This window comes from Rutidosis leptorrhynchoides, chromosome 9 (assembly GCF_046630445.1).
Source record: "Rutidosis leptorrhynchoides isolate AG116_Rl617_1_P2 chromosome 9, CSIRO_AGI_Rlap_v1, whole genome shotgun sequence".
NCBI lineage: Eukaryota > Viridiplantae > Streptophyta > Magnoliopsida > Asterales > Asteraceae > Rutidosis > Rutidosis leptorrhynchoides.
In genome coordinates, this window is record NC_092341.1 from 95482242 (window position 1) to 95496814 (window position 14573).

The window sequence follows — 14573 nt, forward strand, 5'->3', positions numbered from 1 at the left end:
CATCACCAACTAGCACCATCAATCAACACCACCAACCACCGTCACCCACCACCACGACCACCACCCACCACCAACCACCACCACCCACGACCATCAACCACCATCAACCACCACCACCACCATCCCCCCCCCCCAACCACTAACCACCACAACTAACCACCTCCACCAAACACCCCAACCATCAGAAAAAGATTTATCATTTATCGAAAAACATTTATCATTCATCAAAAAACAATTATAATCAGACAATTATCATTCATCGAAAAATATTTATCATTCATCAAACATTTATCATTCATCGAAAAACGTTTATCATTCATCGAAAAACATTTATCATTCCTTGAAAAATAATTATCATTCCTTGAAAAATAATTATCATTTGTCGAAAAACATTTAACATTCATCGGAAAACAATTATCATTCATCAAATAGTTATCATTTCATCAGACAATTATCATTCATCAAACATTTATCATTCATTAGAAAAAATTATCATTCATCTAAATTATTTTTCGTCAAATAGTTATCATTTTTTAAAAATCAGTTATTATTCATAAGAAAACAATAATCATTCATCACAAAATGATTATCTTGCATTAAAATATTTTATATCATCAAACATTTTAATATAATTACAAAAGTAGTGGAATTTCAAATAGATGATATAATATGATTAGTTTTATAAAAAAGAATAGAGCATTCCGAGAATCGAACTCGGGACCTCTCGCACCGAAAGCGAGAATCATACCACTAGACCAAATGCCCAATTATCAAACAATTATCATTTATCTAATTGTTGTCATTCATATAAAAAGCACTTATCTTTTATCAGAATACCTTTATCATTCATCATAATGTTATCATTCATCAAACACTTCTCATTTATCAAAAAACAGTATAATTCATCAAGCATTTATCATTCATCAAAATACCCGATAATTGATTAAAAAAAATATCAAATGAATGATAAAAGTAGATGATGAATGATAAATGATTAATGATAAAAGAACGTGATGAACGATAAAAAGTACCTGATGAATGATAAAAATATCCGATGAATGATAAAAATACCAGTGAATGATAAAGATGATAAAGATAGCTGATGAATGATAAACGAAGAATGACAAAATAATGTGATGAATGATAAAAAAAAAAAAAAAAGATGAATGATAAAAATGAGGTGATGAATGATAAAAAGGAGGTGATGAATGATAAAAAATTAGGTGATGCATGATAAAAAAAAAGGGGTCAATGATAAAAAAAGATTTAATAAAGGATAAAAAAAAAGGATATAATGAATGATAAAAGATTTGCAAAAAAATGAGGTGAAGAATGATAAAAAAAACATGATGAATGATAAAAAAAAAAAAAAAAAAAAAAAAAGGGAGGTGATGAAAGATAAATATAAGGTGATGAATGATAAAAAAGAAGGTGATGAATGATAAAAAAAGAAGATGAATAATAAAAAGTAGGTGATGAATGATTAAACACAAGATGAATGATAAAAAAAAATGATAAACGACAAAATAAATACTACTCTGTATTCCCCTTTTTACCAAAAAAGGGGTTAAAAAGTTAATGACAAAAGAAATACTACTCTGTATTCACCTTATACCAAAAAAAGGATTATAAAAGTTAATGACAAAAGAAATACTACTAATATATTCCGCTTTTATACCAAAAAAAACCGCAACACCATTCCAAACTCCATGTATGACTATGAGGGAGCTACTTATGTCCCTAAATGTGGAAATTTTAACTCAGTTACTTTTTGTAAATTGGTCAATTTGAGTGGTACTTTTGGTCAATTTGAGTGGTACGTTACTGCTAACAAACAAAACGGATGAAATTTATTATTATTTATTTCTTAAATCAGTTTAGTCAAACTTACTTTTATTAAAAACAGAAATTTATCAAACACTGTATTAAATTAAATAAAAATTTCTAACACTTATTCCTTCGGGAACGGAGGGAGTAACCAATAAGCTTTTAGAAGTGAGTACACCACAATTTGTCCACCCATCTACACTTGTAACAACTATTACCCATTTTGACATGGACTATATACTCCCCATATACACTCCCTAAATGAATCTTCAGTTTATCCATCTCAGCCCGCCCATTTTACCTCTGGTAGTTTTTATGATGATGGTAAAGTAAGAATTGTAGGTTGTACCTGTTTGTCATCATCGGAGAGATTTTTCCATGACCTAGCAACCATGTCATGAACGCCCACCGAATCTCCATGAATACTTCTTATCCTCACACCTTCCATCTTTGCAAACATCTGATAGCAGTTTCTTGACTCATGTGGCACATGCGGGCTTTTCTTCATTTCTTTGACTTTTTTAGGTATCCCTAACAACCATTTATTTTCTTCTACGAAACACGCTGCTCAAAAGATATCCTCAAAGTGATATATACGTACGCTTGCCACGCATGCGCTATTTCGACATCAATATCGTAATTTCAGCTAAGTTGTTAATTACTAGTCGACTACTTTGGTGTATGTTTAATTCTTAACGAGTCAAAAGTCTGCCAAAATGACAGAGTCGTTTAATGTTTGCAAGATCCATGTTAGAACAAGGCTTTTTATCTTTAATTTATTGCAACGTCTGTTATTATTAGTTAACAACCTAAATTAGAAAAAACATACAAACCTGGAGATGTTTTTGGGAAACTATTGGTCATGTGCCGCGTAACATACGTCATCGTGCTTCCTCTTCCCGGTAAAGTTGGTTAAATCCCAAGACTCTACATTCCAAATAATAAACCATAAAAACAGATTAGAAATACAAAACAAGACTGATAATATTTAAAAAACGATTTATATCAAAAGTTGCTTGAAGATCTTCTCTCATAAGCCAAACATTTACTCCTAACCGTTCCGAGAGTTAGGGCGCAAGTGATAAAGGAGATTCAATCGCAACATCATAAACTCGATTAGACGACAATATATTCGTTAAATACTCCATTTCACTCAACACACCGTTACTTTCGTCCACTTTATGACTATGGGGGGCTCAACATCAGCAGCTGTTTAGACTACTACTCAAACAAGTATAGCAACAACTACTTGGCAACACAAAACCACAACTCAAGATTCATGCATTTGGCTCTCAATATACTACATAATTGCTACTTAACTCCACATTTTCTACAGTAGTCGTAGACCCCAAGATCCAACCATTTGGGTCAAAATATATTACCTCCATTGCAGCTGCATTGCATAGGAGCAATGTTACAAGAAGTTGGTGTTGTTTCTGAACAATTGAAAATATGACACCTGAAGACAATGATATAGCATAGAACATTTTAATACATTTTAGCCTGAACAAAGACAGAACAAAAAGCTTTTCATGATCAATTTTTACTACTTCAGGGATATCACATATCCATCTTGTTGTAATCAAGATTATATAATATTAACAAAGAACAATTATATTTCCATTTTAACTTAGCACTGAGGTAGTACATATCATAGTCAATACTTTTTAGAAAAATATAATACGTTGTCATTCAACGATATTGATAATATTCATATCATAGATAATTACAGCTCCCTAAAACAAAAACAAAAAAAAACATGAAAACATAAGGTGGATAAAAAGTCAGCTTCTTCAATTATGTGTAACAGAAAATATGCAGACATTGTTTGTAATGAGCCATTAGAATACAATAATCCAATTAACCATAAGTAGCTTTACCTAGCAATGTGAGTGCATAATAATAAGCATTTAACGCAAAACCAAATTAGCCTAAAAACTCAAACACCTAAAACATAAATTAAATACTATTATCAAAGTCAACAATACAATCACTTGCTAATAGTATTAGCTGAATCTATATCTACATAAATCTATCTATATGTAAGATTCAATTGAATGTGAAATGATAATAATTCTGATAATAAATCTAAGGATAATATGAACCTGCTTGTTTTTTTTCAGTAGGTGTACCGCTACGTTGAAGGATTTCAAGTTCAACTAGACCTAAAGACATTAACCCTAGCGTAAGGCCGGACATTATTCCGGCGAAAATGACTAAAAACACGAGATTCCGACGTAGCGAACGAGTAGTTCTTCTTTATTTACCATTTTCACAGACATTTGTGTGATTCGATTCGATTCGATTCGATTCGATTCAAATTAACAGATTGATGAATCAATCAATCGATCGATTGAATCTTAGATGAATCAATTAGGTATAAAAAGTTGAATCAAATATTGAAATAAGAACGAACTGAATTTAGAACAACGTGATCAATTCGTTTATAATTTAGGGTTTATGAAAATTGGGGACAATGGATTTTCAAAGGCTGATAAAAAAAGAGATATGAAAATTAAATTATGAAAATAACCAAAATACCCTCCGCGTTTTTTAGTATAAAATTGAAATTTCTAAAATATGAGACAAATATTCACTTATCCAGTTTGTACCTCATTTAGTGCTTAGCTATAGATTGGTCCTCTCTATTATATATATATATATATATATATATATATATATATATATATATATATATATATATATATATATTGGTAGGATCAAAAGGGAAGTAACCAATCGGGAGGAAGCGGGGGAAGCAAAAACTGTTTTTTTTGTTTTTTGAAAAAACTTTGTTCACGAACATTATAGATAGAATGAAAATATGAACATTTAGTAGAGACACTTTGTGATAAATGTTTTTATTTTGGCGGAAAAACGCTCGAAGAAGTAATATATAACAATTATCGTGTTTTTCGAGCGTATGTTGAGGTTTTAGCTATTGGGGTTTAGATATTGGGGTTTAGACATTAGGGTTTATAGGGTTTAGATATTAGGGTTTAGAAATTTAGGGTTTAGGGTTTAGATTTAGGGTTTAGATTTAGAATTTAGATTGAGTTTTTAACACGAACGGTTTAGAGTTTAGGGTTTAGGGATTAGGGTTTGGTGTTTTGGGTTTATGGAATAAACCCAAAACACCAAACCCTAAACCCTAAACTCTAAATCGGGCTAAATTTTACTTCACAAAACATGAAGAAAAAAAACGTTCATATTCTTCACGAACAATATTATCTTTAATGTTATTTTTGTCGATCGTTTTTCCGCATAAATAATAACATTCATCACGAAATGTCTCTTCTAAATGTTCATATTTTCGTGTGATCTTGATGCCGAAAAAAAAATTCCGAAAAAACGAAGAAAAAAAATTTGCTTCCCCCCGATTGGTTACTTACCTATTGATCCTGCCTATATATATATATATATATATATATATATATATATATATATATATATATATATATATATATATATATATATATATATATATATATATATATATTTATTTATTTATTTATTTATTTATTTATTTATTTATTTATTTATATGTATATATATGTATTTCGGCTGATATATTGATATATCCATTAATGATAAATTGACATTCATATCTGATCCAACAATTTTTTATATCATTCATATCCATATTCATTTAGATCATCCATATTCATTTAAATGGATCGGATGGATATCCAATGGATCGGACATCCATTGTCATTCATACTTCTGGCAGTTGCAAAATAGCGAACTGTAGGGCTCGATACTTACAATAAATTTAATAGGGCTACAAAATTTTAGTAGATATTCTGTATATCTTTACATAAAGACTTAATCAACGACTTTGTTTAAAAAATGCTAAGAAGATAATTTTATTGAAATAATAGTTTAATTATAGTTCGAGAACATATATAAAAAATAAAAAAAGCTTAGATACGACTGTGTTGAGAATTTTTTTCGTATTGAAGGTTCATTTTTATTTTCGCACATGATCTTTTAAGTTGAGATGACCATATCATATGGCAATATAAGGTAGCAACGATGATCATATGCTTCCTATTTTAAGTGTCTGTACTTCACTTGCTTCGATTACTTATTTTTACAAGGATTTAAATTTAAATAAATATTAAGTATTTTTTATAGGTTACTATAAAATAACAAAACAAACAACTAGCTGGAACCTAGCAAAATACTCTGTACAACAACACCAAATGACCAACACAACAACAACCACAGTGACTAGCAAACAAGTAACAACCCTTACAACAATTAGTAAATTACCACATACCTATCAAATACTTGTGAACCCGAATTAGACCATCTTATCGGTTAGTCGTTGGTCCGCCGTTGGACCCCATAAAACAACGGCGCCGATATTAGCGTCGTGTCGTTGCCTCCTCCGTTGCACCCCGCACTCGAAAATGTCGTTGATCGACGAAAAGCATCACGGTTTGAATTGCGTTTGAATTTGCAGGTTTACGTTTGAATTTGAATTGCACGGTTGGCTTCTTCACTTCTTCTATATATATATACACAACACTAGCATATACACATACACACTGCAAACAAACTTCAAACACAAACACATACACACTGCTTAACACACTGCATACACACTACAATTCATGAATGGTTTTAGGATGATTTCATACGTTTGATTATCCTTTAGACTTGACCCTACGATTCATGAATAAACTGTAGGTTAAAAACTTGAAACATGTTATGATTCATATATGATTTTACTTTCTTAAACGAAATGGTTTTTCGATATAATAGACTTTTATTATTAAAAATATTTTATGATATAACAACTACTACTACTATAATCTTTTTCGTTAAATGATTTTAAATATAATATATTGTGATTATTAAAATATTTTTATAAACGGTCGGGCATAAACTAGTTATATCAATTTTAAGCTTTGAAATGCAAACGTCACGAAATAATACTTTCTATTATTTAAACGATTTTAAATTATATATATTGAACGTTGAAATATAAAATATTTTTGAAAAAACTAAAATATGATATTATTAAATAAATATTTCAATCCTGTATAATATGTACAAAATTATATTTTTCTTTGAGAATATATATATATATATATATATATATATATATATATATATATATATATATATATATATATATATATATATATATTGCAAAGTGATTAAATATAATATTAACTAGATACAAAGTGTTTTGATTTAAATTATCATATGTATATATAACGAGACATCGATGTATAGAAGCAAATGACCAAAACATTCAAATGTATAAGTTACATTTCATGGAGTATAATTATTGGTGAAATAAGTCTAATTATTGATAAAGGTACGTGTAGCGAAACGTAAAGTACAAGTTTTCTAAGCGTACGAAAGGAAGTTCGAAAAATCGGAACCGGCACATAAGTCGAGCATCAACGTACAATTCATCGGTGCTAAAATTACAAATCAACTATGTACGAGAATATAATATAATTTTTAATTAATTCTAAAGATTAAATTTATTATATATTAAATAAATATATATATGTATATCATAAGTGTCGGCAAGGACTAGTAAGCGAATTTGAAATGAAAAAGAAGCTCATGCGATCGCATGGCTTCTTCCATTGCCTCCCATGTGATCGCATGAGGTGGTAGGTGGGATTACATCTCTTTAAAATGATCGATTTCAGTTTCGCTTGATTCAGTTCTCATCTATCTATCTCTCGACTACTTTTAATATATATATAAATATTATTATTATTATTATTATTATTATTATTATTATTATTATTATTATTATTATTATTATTATTATTATTAAGATTAATATTATTATTATTAATCTTATTATTAAGTATTATTATTATTATTATTATTATTATTATTATTATTATTATTATTATTTTTATTATTATACATAAAATACTACGACGAGGTCATGAGCGAGTTATTTCAAAACGGGTTTTGCGATCGGGATAGAGCTAAGGAAATTATGGGTTATAGCTATGGAGGTGATGGGTATTATTCGGGGAGATAGCTCGTGAGTCAAACTAATGTTTATCATCTTCGTCGCGTCTACGTACTTTTCCTGCAATATTGAATCACAATATTGATACATGAGCACTTATATCTCAACTTTTATATATTAATAGTGTATCCCTGACTAGTGCTCGAGTATATAGGACTATGCATGCTTGTATACTTAATATTGTCATTAGATGGTTTATGATAAGTCATGAATTTAATACATATGCTACTGAGATAAGGTATATGATATACATGTCGTTGGAAAGGTGGCGAAAAATTAATAACTTTTCATTTAGAAAGCGTATGGTTTCGATGAACGGATTAAATTATTATTAATTTTAGTATTATTATTGTTAAAATGATTGTTATTACTATCGTCATTATTATCGTCGTTAATATTATTATCTAATTATTATTATTATTATTATTATTATTATTATTATTATTATTATTATTATCATATTATTATTAAAAATTGTTATTATTATTATTACTATCGTTATTATCATCAAGATGATTATTAATATTATCGTTATTATTATTATCATAATTATTAGTATTATCGTTAATATTATTATAATACTTATTAGTATTATTATCATTAAAACTAATATTAGTATCAACTAATTATTTTGATTATCATTATTATGAACGCGTTATAAAAGAGGACTAAAAGCTATTAAATAAATCGATTAGGAAATAATGTGTATAAGTATCATGATGAAGTTAAAATATCGTAAGATATTGATTTAGATAAAAATATCATTTTCATTATTTTTATTATTATTAAAAGTATTATTAATATTAAATCTATCATTTTTACTAAAATTATCATTTTTAATAGAAATATCATTGTTATTATTAAATATCGTTATTATTATCATTTTAGTATTATTTTTACTAAAAATTATCACTTTAAATAGAATTATTATTTTTATAAAATATTATTATTATTACTGATAATAGAAAAAAGCATCGTTATTGCTAAAATTATCATGATTAGAATTTTCATTTTTTTCATAATTAATATCATCATTAGTAAATATAAATATATATTAATTATTATTAGTAGAATAATAATAATTATGATTACAAAATAATATAATTTTTACTTATTATTATTATTATCAATATTATTTTATCAAATGAATATGTGACACACAGATATTTTACCACATGTAATATAATTACATTACTAATAGATACTACTATATTTTTTTATGATATTAAATGAACTTTATAAATTTTATTACTTGAGATATATAAAAGTATATTTTTATATATAAATTTTAATATAAATTTTTATTTATTAATAAATGACTTGTATTATTTACTCTAATAAAATCTGATAAATATATTTAATATATAAAACGACTATATTTTGAAAGTCATTTTTAGATTAGATAATTTTTGTTAACTTCTGCATGACGAATCTCGAGCATTAGGATTGTGATACACTACGGTTTGACCTAAATTGTTAGGCAGATATTGACCAACACATAAATATATATACTTAATATAGGTTCGTGAATTTGAAGCCAACCTTGCACTTGTTCAATGACGACATATGTATTTTTACTACGAAATACAGTATTGTTAGTTTCATTACTCTCTTTTTAAATGCTTTTGCAATATATATTTTTGGGACTGAGAATACATGCGTTGCTTTTATAAATGTTTTACGAAATAGACACAAGTAATCGAAACTACATTCTATGGTTGGATTATCGAATCGAATATCACCCTTTTTAGTCTGGTAATCTAAGAATTAGGGAACAGAAACCCTAATTGACGTGAATCCTAAAGATAGATCTATTGGGCCTAACAACCTCATCCGGGTTACGGATGCTTTAGTACTTCGATTTTATCATGTCCGATGAGAGTCCCGGAATGATGGAGATATTCTAGATGCGTTTTGTTAATGCCGATTACCAGGTGTTCACCATATGAATAATTTTTATCTCTATGCAGCTTGTGCGAAATGCCTGATATGAGATGTATACTGAAACGAAAAAATGAAAATCTTCTGGTCTATTAAAATTATGGAAATGATCGATTATGATAAACTAATGAATTTACCAACCTTTTGGTTGACACTTTAAAGCATGTTTATTCTCAGGTATGAAAGAAATCTTTCGCTGTGCATTTGCTCATTTTAAAGATATTACTTGGAGTAATTCATGGCATATTTCAAAAGATGTTGCATTCAAGTTGTTGAGTTCATTAAAGATTATGATTAAGCAAATGACAGATTAGGTCATTTAGAGTTGAATATTATGAATTGGTATGCATACCTATCAACTTTCGATGAAATAAAAGTTTGTCTTTTAAAATGAATGCAATGTTTGTAAAATGTATCATATAGAGGTCAAATACCTCGCAATGTAATCATATGTTATTGTATTCGTCATAATGGATTTGGACGGGTCGTCTCAATTTGAACCACCAAAGTACGATAAATACATTTGATTATTTAAACAAAACAAAATATAAGAAGAAAGTTATATTTTTAGAGAAAATATAAAGAAAGATGAATATGAATATAATTAATGAAATATCACTACATAAATGATACTAATTTGAGTGATAAATTTATATATTTAGTTATTTCGCGTGAAAGCGAGTTCATCCATGGATGAAATTTTTCCATCCACATCCATATCCATATCCATTTAAATCGTCCATATCCACGACTAATCGGGTGGATCGGATGAATATCCACTGGATCGGGTATCCATTGTCATCCCTGTCTTTCTATTTAAAAAAATTTAACAAAATTGAATCACCTTTATATCTTTTAATTAGAATTAGATTTTCAATTTTCAGTTTCTATCTTATTTACTTCAATATTTTAGTTTCTACCATATTTCACATCACAACAACAACAACAACAACAAAATTCAATAACACATGAGTGGTGTAATGTAGAAAATCTTTTCTTTATTCGAGAATAAAAACAAATTTTCACCCAGAGTAAAACACTCTCAAAAGTAGAGAAAATCATCACTCTCTCTATTCGACGGATAAAGAGATTGCTTTCGAGTGAACCTCCGGCCTATATGTAGAAATTTTATTTTTTTTAAAAGTAAAATAAAATTAAAAATGCAATTGAGATGTCATGACAATGGTAGAGTCAAATTATCATGAGTTTTAAATCATGTCTGGAATTCAATTTAGGTTTCAAACGACAGTAAAAATGCTAATAAATCGATGCTTGCTGTTGACTCAAAAATAGAGCCAACCATATTTCACATCACTCTTTCCGTATTTGGTATCTCATCACATATGTTATTCTTGATTTTTTCCCCCAAGTTTTTAAAAATGAAAACAAGATTGCTATATTTGTATACAAAATATCGAATAATTACTGACATTAATTTGTTTTTAGAATTTATGATTCGAGACGAAAGATTTTATTTATTTCAAATTCTTGTTGGTAATTCATGTCTCAAGTTACATAATATCACAAGGTTATTATTATCTTTCGTATCTTTATGTTGATCCTTTATTAAGGTTTATTTGGTTTTAGCCGTTGCAACTACAAGAACCGAAAGTTGCTTTTCTTAGAGCGCTCCCAATAAAGACAATACTTTCTCCAGGACTAACCAATCATTCAGCGCCACATCAGCACCTCCTTCTTACCTCCTTTTCCAGGACTAAACCTGAACTAAACCTGGACTAACCACTGCCAATCATGACACTCCTCCTTCCATTTTTTTTAATTATTTTTTTATATTTTTTATATTATCAAATAATTATTAATACTTATAAAATACATTTTAAATAAAAACATAAAACTACCATTTCATTAAAAATAAAAAAAAAATTACAATAATTAAAAATTAAAACATTACGACAATTCAAAATTAAAAGATTACGACAATTAAACTAAAAAATACTAGAAAACTAAAAAATCAAACTACTCGTCGTCGTCGTCGTCGTCCATGTTTTCCAATTGCTTCGCGTATTTTTTCTTAATTTTTTCTCGAGCCCGCATTAGCATATCGTATTCATCGGGAGCCAAATCAGTCGACACAGGTTTCGAAAGAAGCTTCAACCCTTTAAACATCGTACGCATTTTGCTATCTTTTTGTAGATTTTTCATTGTTCGATCCACCACATCTTGTGAAGCTTCTGCTCGTTGAGCAATTTTTAGGCGAACTTCATCGGAAGATAAACGGCTCGCGGCATCGGATGAGAAAGAGTCCCTTTGACTTTTAGCTCGACTTGGAGGACGTCGTATTGGGTCGGTATCCTTTAACAAATTTTCCATTTGGGTTGGGTCGGAATGCATGCTCGTGTTCGGGTTCGAACTTCCCTCGGTTGGAACATTAATTGGTATATCATCGGGTTCTTTCCGTTTGTTGGCAGTCGTAATACTTTCACCTTCACTTTCTTTGCTTTTCCTTTTCTCGGATCACGTTCGGTTTCGGGCGCGGGCTCGGGTGGTGTTTCGTGAACTTCTTTGTCGGACGATTCGTCACGGAGACTTACATTTGGATAATAAGGTGTTGGTTGAGATTGTTATTGGTTCGGGTATAATGGTGTTGGTTGAGTTTGTTGTTGGTTCGGGTAAAATGGTGTTGGTGGAGATTGTTGACTTTGGTGTTGATTTTGCCCGAACATACCCGCAAATGGATTAGTATTTGCGTATCGAGAAAACCCGACGTTTTGTTGCGTGTTGTCGAGTAAATTTTGCATCATGTCTTGACTAACGGCATTTGATTCTTGAGCGACAGAACGTTGTTTCGCTTTGCCATTGTTGGGTAATTTTTTGGAACTCATTTTTTTTTGTTAAATAAATTGAGAGATGGAGTATATAAAATAGGTGAAAATGAAAGAAAATATGAAATTTGGGTGTGTAAAATGAAGGAAATGAGTGGGGTTTAAATAGGAGTAAAATGTATAAAATAAATAAAAAAATAAAAATATGGCATGTAGACGTTATGTATGTAGCCGCTTTTTGTTTTTTGTTTTTTTTTATTTTTTATTTTGCAACGGTAAAATTGAATTTTTGGATCAAATTTCACGTCCTCGAACATTTTGTAAATGGACGGAAGAGAGGGCGATGGCCTGGGCGAACCCCTGGGCGCCTGCCTGGGCACGTTCGTGCCATCAAGGCCCTCGTGGGCGATGAGCTGGGTGGACCTGGGCGTAGACCATTGGGACCGCTCTTATAACTCGATATATCAGCGCCACAAGCGATTTAAATCATGGTTTAGCCCCTCATCATAACAACAACCCAAGAGACCAATTGGGAGTCCAATTTGAGAGAGATGAGAGAGAACGCAAGAAAGAGAGAAAGAACGCAAGGCAGGGACAACAAGAGGAGCACGGCGGCGGCGTATGACGGCTACAAGGGAAAGTACTACCAGAATCCTTCCTCAAGGGTTCACGAAAAACGAATCACATCGTTCTTGTTCTTCAATTACCCCACATCTTGGGAGGTGACAGATCTATGGCGTTTATTCATAAGGCATGGAAAGGTAGCAGAAATTTATATGGCCAGGAGATGTCTACCTAGTGGACAAAAATTTGGATTTGTTAGGTACGAAGATGTTGATAATCCTGACAGATTTGCTGAACATTTAAGAAAAATTCAACTTGGAGATTTGTACTTGAGGGTTTACAGGGCGAGAAACGAAAATTCGATATCATCAAATTTGCAGAACCATACTAGAAATGGTCGACGACAAGAAGAATACCAAAAGTTCGATCCAACACTGAGAGCTTTTCATGATGGTAGGTGTAGTGACCCGAACTTTTCCATGTTTATATATATTAATTGAGATTTATATTTACATGATTAAATGTTTCCAACACGTTAAGCAATCAAACTTGTTAAGACTTGATTAATTGAAATATGTTTCATATAGACAATTGACCACCCAAGTTGGCCGGCGATTCACGAACGTTAAAACTTGTAAAAACGACATGACGATATATATATGGATATACATATGGTTAACATGAGATTATGATAAGTAAGTATCTCCATAAGTATATTAACAATGAGTTATATACATATAAACAAGACTACTAACTTAAGGATTTCGAAACGAGACATATATGTAACGATTATCGTTGTAACGACAGTTAAATGTATATATATCATATTAAGATATATTAATATATCATAATATCATGATAATATAATAATTTAACATCTCATTAGATATAATAAACAATGGGTTAACAACATCAATTGAGATCGTTAACTTAAAGGTTTCAAAACAACACTTACATGTAACGACTAACGATGACTTAACGACTCAGTTAAAATGTATATACATGTAGTGTATTTAGATGTATTAAAATACTTTTGGAAGACTTCAAAACATATATCAAAACACTCATACTTAACGAAAATGGTTACAGTTACTTTCCCATTCTTTTCTTTCATCAAGAATTCTAGTCGTATTTTTACCCGTATTATACACAGCTTCAAAACGTACTTACTATGGGTATATACCAATAGGAACTAGCTTGGGATTCCACTCTTGATTATGTCATGTATGACTAATCAATTTTAACTTCTACCATGAGCTAGTCAACTAACTAGAACTCCTTTTAACCCCACTCACCACTCACCAATTACCACTCATCATTCACTCCATTTCACTTCCAATTCTCTTTCTAATTCTCTCTCAACACACCCACACTATTATGAACGTATTTTTCCAGTAGTTAATCATCATCTTCATCAAAAATCACTTCAAGAATCAAGCTAT

General features: G+C 29.9%; 1 non-coding gene across 1 annotated transcript; it reads right to left on the reverse strand.

Annotated features, from left to right (window-relative positions):
- Positions 1-693: 693 nt before the first annotated feature.
- TRNAR-UCG (transfer RNA arginine (anticodon UCG)) lies at positions 694-765 on the reverse strand. The gene has a single exon. It is a non-coding gene; the product is annotated as a tRNA-Arg (tRNA).
- Between the last annotated feature and the right edge of the window lie 13808 nt (positions 766-14573).